The sequence below is a fragment of the Aegilops tauschii genome, chromosome 7, assembly GCF_002575655.3.
Source record: "Aegilops tauschii subsp. strangulata cultivar AL8/78 chromosome 7, Aet v6.0, whole genome shotgun sequence".
Lineage (NCBI taxonomy): Eukaryota > Viridiplantae > Streptophyta > Magnoliopsida > Poales > Poaceae > Aegilops > Aegilops tauschii.
Window position 1 is genome coordinate 332,452,219 of NC_053041.3, and position 7,365 is coordinate 332,459,583.

The following is a 7,365-nucleotide window of genomic DNA, read 5'->3' on the forward strand; positions in this document are numbered from 1 at the left end:
AGCCCAGCCTGAGAGGGGCGCCGGGCACGCCTTCCTATGCAAGAGAGGGAGGCGGCACATCGGTGGGCGCATGTCCTGAGGTGGTGCCGCTGGACACACCGCTCTCCTTAGGTTCTTGGCAGAGCAGCTGCTTCTTCTTCTTGGGGACAGCCTCAGGAGGGTAGATGGCACCTTCGTCGTCTTGGTTCTCGACTGCCGTAGGCTGGTAGGCGTGCTCGAGAGAGCACACTGCGTCCTTCTCCTCGTAGGTGACCGTAATGATGTCGCGGCTCCCTGGCATCTTAAGGACATTGTAACCATGATGAGTCACTGCCATGAACTTGGCCAGTGCTAGATACCCAAGGATGGCGTTGTATGGAAGACGGATGTGGGCGACGTCGAAGTCGATGAGCTCTGTGCGGTAGTTTTCGCGCTTGCCGAAGGTGAGAGGGAGGCAGATCTGCCCTATTGGGGTGGTGGAGCCATCGGTCACCCCTGAGAAAGGCTTGGTGGGCTGCAACTGGTCATAGGGCACTTGGAGGCGGTCGAACGTCTCGATGGACAGAACATTGAGCCCCACACCGCCATAGATGAGGGTCTTGGTGACAAGGACGTTACTGATGACGGGCGAGCAGAGCATCAGGAGGGCACCGGCACTTGCCGCGCACTTGAGATTGGTCGAACGAGCTGAAGGTGATGGTGCACTTGGACCACCTGAGCGGACGCGTAGCCTCGAGCTTGGGGAGGGCCGCATTCCCCTCACGGGAAAACTTCTTGAAGATGCGATGAGAGGCAGGGGCCTGAGTGCCGCCCAGGATGCAGGCGATGGCACGAGGCACCTTGAAGCCCCCAGCCCCCTCGTCCTGGTGGTGGTCGTCGTTCCTTGTTGGTGGTGGTGGCAGCGGAGGGAGGCCAGCGTTGCCCTGAGGACGGTCCTCATCAGGTTGATCCCTCCAGGGGCCCTCGCGAGGCTAGCCCTGCTAGCGTTCCTCACGAGGCTAATCGCGCCACTCCTAGCGGGGGCCGCGGTCGTCCCAGCGTCCTCCACTTTGGCCTCCTCCGTAGCCGTAGTCTAGATCGTTGCGCTCTGGGCGATGACTAAAGCGCCCGTTGCAGATGGCCCTGAGCTCCTGACAGTCGTTGGTGTTGTGGCTTTGCACATTGTGGAAGACGCAGAACGGGCGGCTGCCCTTGGATGACTCCGGGTGATCGCAACCACGCTTCATCTCTGGTTCGGCCGCGAGCACGGCCAGTCCCTTGCGCTTCGCGTCCTTGGCTTTGGCCTTATTGTCTTCTGGGTCAGCCCCGGGGAGCTCTAGGAGGGAGAGGCGACCCTCCTTAGCTCTCGCACACTTGGTTGCCATGTTGAATATCTCCAGAGCCGTGCATAGGTCCTCGTGTATGGCGAGCTCCTCCTTCATCTTGATGTCGCGGACGCCATCAGTGAATGCCGAGATGATGGCCTCGTCCGATACCTTGGGGATCTTGAGGCGAACACTGTTGAAGCGCTGGATGTACTTCTACAAGGTCTCCCCTAGCTGTGCTTGATGCGCCGCAGGTCACACACAGCCTGCGGCTGGTCACGGGTGCCCTGGAAGTTGGCGACGAAACGCTCTCGCATTTCGCCACAGGAGGAGATCGATCCCACAGGCAGGTTCAGGAGCCACGAGCGTGCGCCATCCTTGAGGGCCATGGGAAACCAGTTCGCCATAACCTTCTCGTCGCTGTTGGCCACCACGATGCTCAGCTCGTAGAGCTGCAAGAACTCAGCAGAGTCGGGGGTGTCGTTGTAGCGTGGAGGCAGGTCGGGCTTTAACTTCCCCGACTAGACGATGCTGCATAGCTCGGGGGTGAAGGCGCGACAACCCGCCGTGGTCACAGGAGCCCGTCGTGGAGGCGGAGCCTGATCCTGGCGCTCGCGTGCCACCGCTGCAGGCGGCGCACGGTCTTGACGTGGTGGTGCTGGGAGTGCACGAGCATCTCCTTGCGGCCGCTGGACCACCTGGCAGCTTTCTTCGTCACGCGCCGGCGCCCTGCATGGCGGGTCGCGCCGCAGGGCCTCTGTGGGGACCCCGACTCATAAGTCGAGATCACCGATGCATGTGTACAGTCATCCCGAAGATCAATGCTCACTAAACACACAGATGATGAATAACAAGAGTCTTACATCCATACATACCGTCTTACACGAATTATGACCATTATGGTCAAGTCTTTCATAGATAAAGCCTCACGGATGAACATCGAATAAACTAATATAGCGGATGTCTTCATAGATAAGTAGAACCCATGCCATCTGCCTTAACCCTAAAGGTACTCTGACTGGGAAAGCATCCTAGTTCATACGTTCGTCTCCGAACAACTCTTCTTCAAATTCCTGCTCTTCCATGCCTGGCCAATTAAATAACCAGTGGCAAGCCAATGAGTACTTTGAATGTACTCGCACGCAACCCATGTTTTGGCTCAAGATACAACAATGCATGACATAGGTAATTTTTTGCAGAAAGCTAATTTTATTGTGCTATGACATGTTCAACAACTGGTAAATCATGCATCATATGAATTCAAGTAACCATAGGGACTGGTTACAGATATCAATATAAAGGGAGTGGGCTTCAACCCAACTCAATCATGTCAAGTCCTTTCACTTGACCTAAGTAGTTCTTCCCACTTATCCAAACACACACACTGGTTTGTAACAAAGTGGACGTAGCCCAAGAGCGGTTACTCAACTGTCCTTGACCGTGGACACGGCTATTCGAATAGTTTTACACTCTGTAGAGGTTGCACACTTTACCCACAAGATCCGGGGAACTTCCGTGTCAACCACGACCCGCGGTACCTCAAGTACCCGGGGTAAGCACCCGATCACTATCTTTCCCTAGACAACACTAACATAGAGTCCACTCGATTGGTAGTAACCCCCGTGCCCAACATTTGACATCTTAAAATTGTGGAGCCTCGCTCCCATATTCATCACATACCACTGGCACGGGGTACCAACGGTGTGTCCGGTGCCCTGTGAAAACAGTCATGGCCGCCTATCCAAGCACGACCACGTCCCGAGAGTGACCTCGTGTCACCCCCGTCACTTGTAATGCGGGCACCATGCTAGTATCGGCCTAGATAATCAATAATGCCCTTTCCCATATAAGGGTAGTGATGTAGTGTGGAACCCTATACGGCCGATATTTCACGAAAGGAGCGGATCCCAACTAAGAACACGAAGAACACGAGGGGAAACACAAGGGAAAACATGAGAGAATCACTCAAACCAACAAGAACAATCACACATGTGCTAGATACTCGAAACACGAGAGGAGATACAAGATCCACGATCAACAAAGGACGATACAAAGGTAACCGGTTCTTCTCCTAGAGGAGGTCTTGATGGGGTCACCCAAGAGGGAGTCTTGAATCCAAGGTGATCTTCTCCTAGAGGGGCCGTGGTCTCTCTCGTGGAGTAGATCCATATGGATGAGCAAAGCTCTACCTCACATATGACCTAAACCAATGCTAACCCTAAAACGTAGGTGGAGGGGGAGTATATATAGTCTAAGGGGCGAAGGGGTACATGGCCTTTCGTCCTGGATACACTGCACGCAGGCAGGAGGGGCCGGATGTCCGGGCGCTGGGGCCGGATGTCGGGCTGGCAAGATCCAGCTTCTGGACGTTCTATGACGGGGCGCCGGATGTCCGGGCTGGTGCCGGATGTCCAGGCTTGCGGGAGGGGCCGGATGTCCGGGGCCTGGCCAGATGTCCGGGCCCTGGAGCACTTCGGTTGCTGGGCTGCTGCTGTTGACATCTTCAGGGGCTGGATGTCCGGGTCCTGTAGCCTTTCTCCGGTTCCTCTCGTTGTGCTCCTTCATCCTTGTACTTGGGGACTTGTCTATCATTCCGAGCATCTCCGAGAGGGTATCCTTGGTACCTAGGCATGTGTAGTGTCCTTGCATTAGGTAGCAACCATGTCTCGCATGAATGGAAAGGAGAAGCATTTAGGAGCGGGTTCACCTTGTGTCCAATGGCGTATGTTTGAGGTCTCGTCGTATGTCTACTTGGGGCTTGGAGAGTAGTCATAGTGTACATGGGGATGATCGTCGGATGCTCCGCATCATCTCCCCTCCCTTGGGAAAGATCCGACCTCGGATCGAAAACCTCATCACCATGGAAACGGTTGTCGTGGAAGGACTTGTAGTTGGACGAAGTTGAAGACATGGCGCAATCCAAGTACTCCAAGGTGTCTCCGAAGTGGTACACATGCAAAAAGAGCAAACAGAAACGGCACTTGGAAATACAATGGTTAGCGCACACAAAGTGTCCATCAAGTAAGTATGAGTCCGTTCGGCAAGATTGTTCGTGACAAAGCGCATGAAGCTTATCAAGATGGTATAGAATGATATGCAAAGCGTTCATGGGAGCAAAAGCATTCATTGTGCACACAAATGTATTGTGAATGTGATCAATGCAACCACGGTGCAAAATGATGTCATAGTGAGACCGTTTATCAATAGCATGAATATGGCAATGGATGCTCAATATGAATAAGTTATCATGCAATTGATGGTAGGCAATATGATCATGATGTATGAATATGCCATCAAGGAAGATCACAACAAATTTGCTTAGGAAGTGCATAAGCTCATATATCATGGATGACATAGAAATGGAAGATGCAACAAGGCAATCATAATGTGAGTCAATCCATGCATAAGATGCAAATTTGTCATAGGTGGTGTTGTACCATAGCTCGATGTCGTGGTAGTAGTGTTGGTCCAGTGGTGCATCCACTAAGTCCGGGCACTCCTCAACTTGAAGGTACATAGGGTCCATCTCCAATGTCGGTCCTCCATCCAATATATGTATCATGTAGACAAGAAGAAGGAAACAACAATGAAAGAATGGCCCATCCAATATGCATATGTGAAGAGGGCTCAAATGGAAGGAGTTCACCTTTAGTAGTTTCTCGAAAATGTTGGTGTCGCGCATCATGTTCACACAACCAATATGACTCGCGATGGTACCACCTTGTGAATTCCTCAAGATGAAAGAACATGACAAACACTCGGAAAAACAAATGAGGTTAGTGCAAATGTAACACCTATCATTTTAGTGGTAAGATACCCAACAAGTGTTCTCATCATTCTTATCATAAGAAAGGACAAGGTGTGGTATGGTATGAAAGCATATGGTGCGACTACAACCAAATACAATAGGCTCAATCAAACAAGCATGCGTCACAAGTAAGGTGTCAAAGTCTCCAAGATCAATAAGAATAATATTGTTGCACTCACTACAAGTGGATATGAGAGAGGCAACGAATGGACATAAGACACAATGACCAAGATATACCATGTGAGAGGCATGAACATATATGGCATCAACCCAAGAAAGTGAGTAATAATGGAGCATGGGTGATGCGACAAAGCAAGCAATCATAGTGATCAAGTCAAGAAAGCTAGTAGTGCGAAGATGCAACGTACTAGAAGGAATCATGGCAAGCATGTCATGTGTGCAAATAATGGTCATGAATAATGCACATGACATATCACAAGCATGAAAGCAAGATATGAGTATAATATCATCAATGTATTGGCGAGAGGACATATGTAAATAGCAATGGGACATCATGACTCTCCCAACACAACAATCATCACTAGCACGAGGTACAAAGAAAACATGGCAATAGCAAGAAGTATCTCCACCAAGCATGCAAATACACATAGAAGTAGTATAATGGTGTATCATGGGTAAATGCAAGTAAGGGTCACATTGCATGGCAAAGGCATAGAAGCAAGCATAACATGCAAAGAGAACACAATAGAATGGGCATAAGGTGACAAGTGGTAAATAGCCCATAGTCGTGTGAGAGACAAGTAGAAAAGATGTGTGTAGTCGTTGCGTGAAGAGAACGGTGGTAAGGACAATCCACGTGATCCCAAATCGTCGTTGCTCTCAAGAGCTCGTTTCGTCAACTCTTGGGATTGAGAGGTTGACGAGTATACGTGGGTACCTACACAAAACAAGACAAAGGGAAAATTGTGTGTGCGTGGTATATGTACACATCATCCATCATGATGCGCATGTGCATGTGTTGGTTAGCATAAAATATCCAATGCTCAAACAAAGGAGATGCGTGATAAAGGAACATGTCATCCATCATGAGAGGTTTGTTATTATGTATAGCATAATGGAGACTCAAATTGTGTAATGCATCACTGGTGATATCTAGAGCATTGTTATGAATGGTATGCATATGGTGCAAGCAATTATGGGGATCATGCAAAGTATGGAATGCATCAAGATCTCCTAATATGTATGAGGAAACTATGGGGGTCTCCTCATGAGCATTAGTGGAAACATCACATGGAGAATATTGACAACATCCAAAACAATGCATATTTGGAACAATGTGATCATGGCATGGCATAGTAGATGAATTGTACAAATCATGTAACGGAAGCATGGCAATATCATCACATGAAAAACAAAAGCCAATGACCATCATCTCATCATCTATGCCATAAGTGCAAATGGGATTTATTTTAATGGGGCATGCATAGTTACTATGTTGGGATTGAAATGAAGCAATATGGGAGATCTCACTCATAGCATATGACAAGTTCAATGGATTGTGAAACATGAAGTGACCAATAGAATTTTCACATGATATCCTATGGAGCATAGCATCACAACTAGGCAACTCAACATGCTCATCATCATATTCATCATAAATTGGTAAGTCATGACATGAGGAAGTCGCACTAGCATGAAGCATGGGAATAGGTGGATCAACATCATGCAAGCAATCATTGGTAAGATAGTCCACTAGTGGGACAAGAGAAGCACCATCACCTATGTTACCTTTGGAGCACCGCTCATGTGTTGTAGGTGAGGTGTCGAAGACCTAGTCATGATCATCTTCATCTTGATGGAACCATGTGGGGGGTGTATCATCGTACACCATGGCCATCATCGTCTCCATTGGAGGTATGGACTCGTCGAGGATAGGCATGACGTCATGTAGGAGACCTAGCACCAAAGAAAACACACTCGGAGTAGAGGTTAAGTTGTTAGAAATCATAGTGGCCTCACATGCCGTGTCAACTACCTCACTCACTAAGTGTTGTGGCTCACTCACTCCCTCTTGGATGCTCTCACTCGTATGGTTGGTGGAGTCACTCAAATGGCTCTCAACCTCACATAGGATATGTGGCATGCTATCATGTGTGGGGCTAGTGGTGGTCACACTCATTCTCTCATAGGAAATGCACTGAATGTCACATATGGTGGAGTCACTCATATCACTCATGGTGGGGTGGCTCTCCTCACATGGGAATTGGGGCATCTCTTCATATGTGGGTGTCGGAGAGATGTTGGTGCAAATGT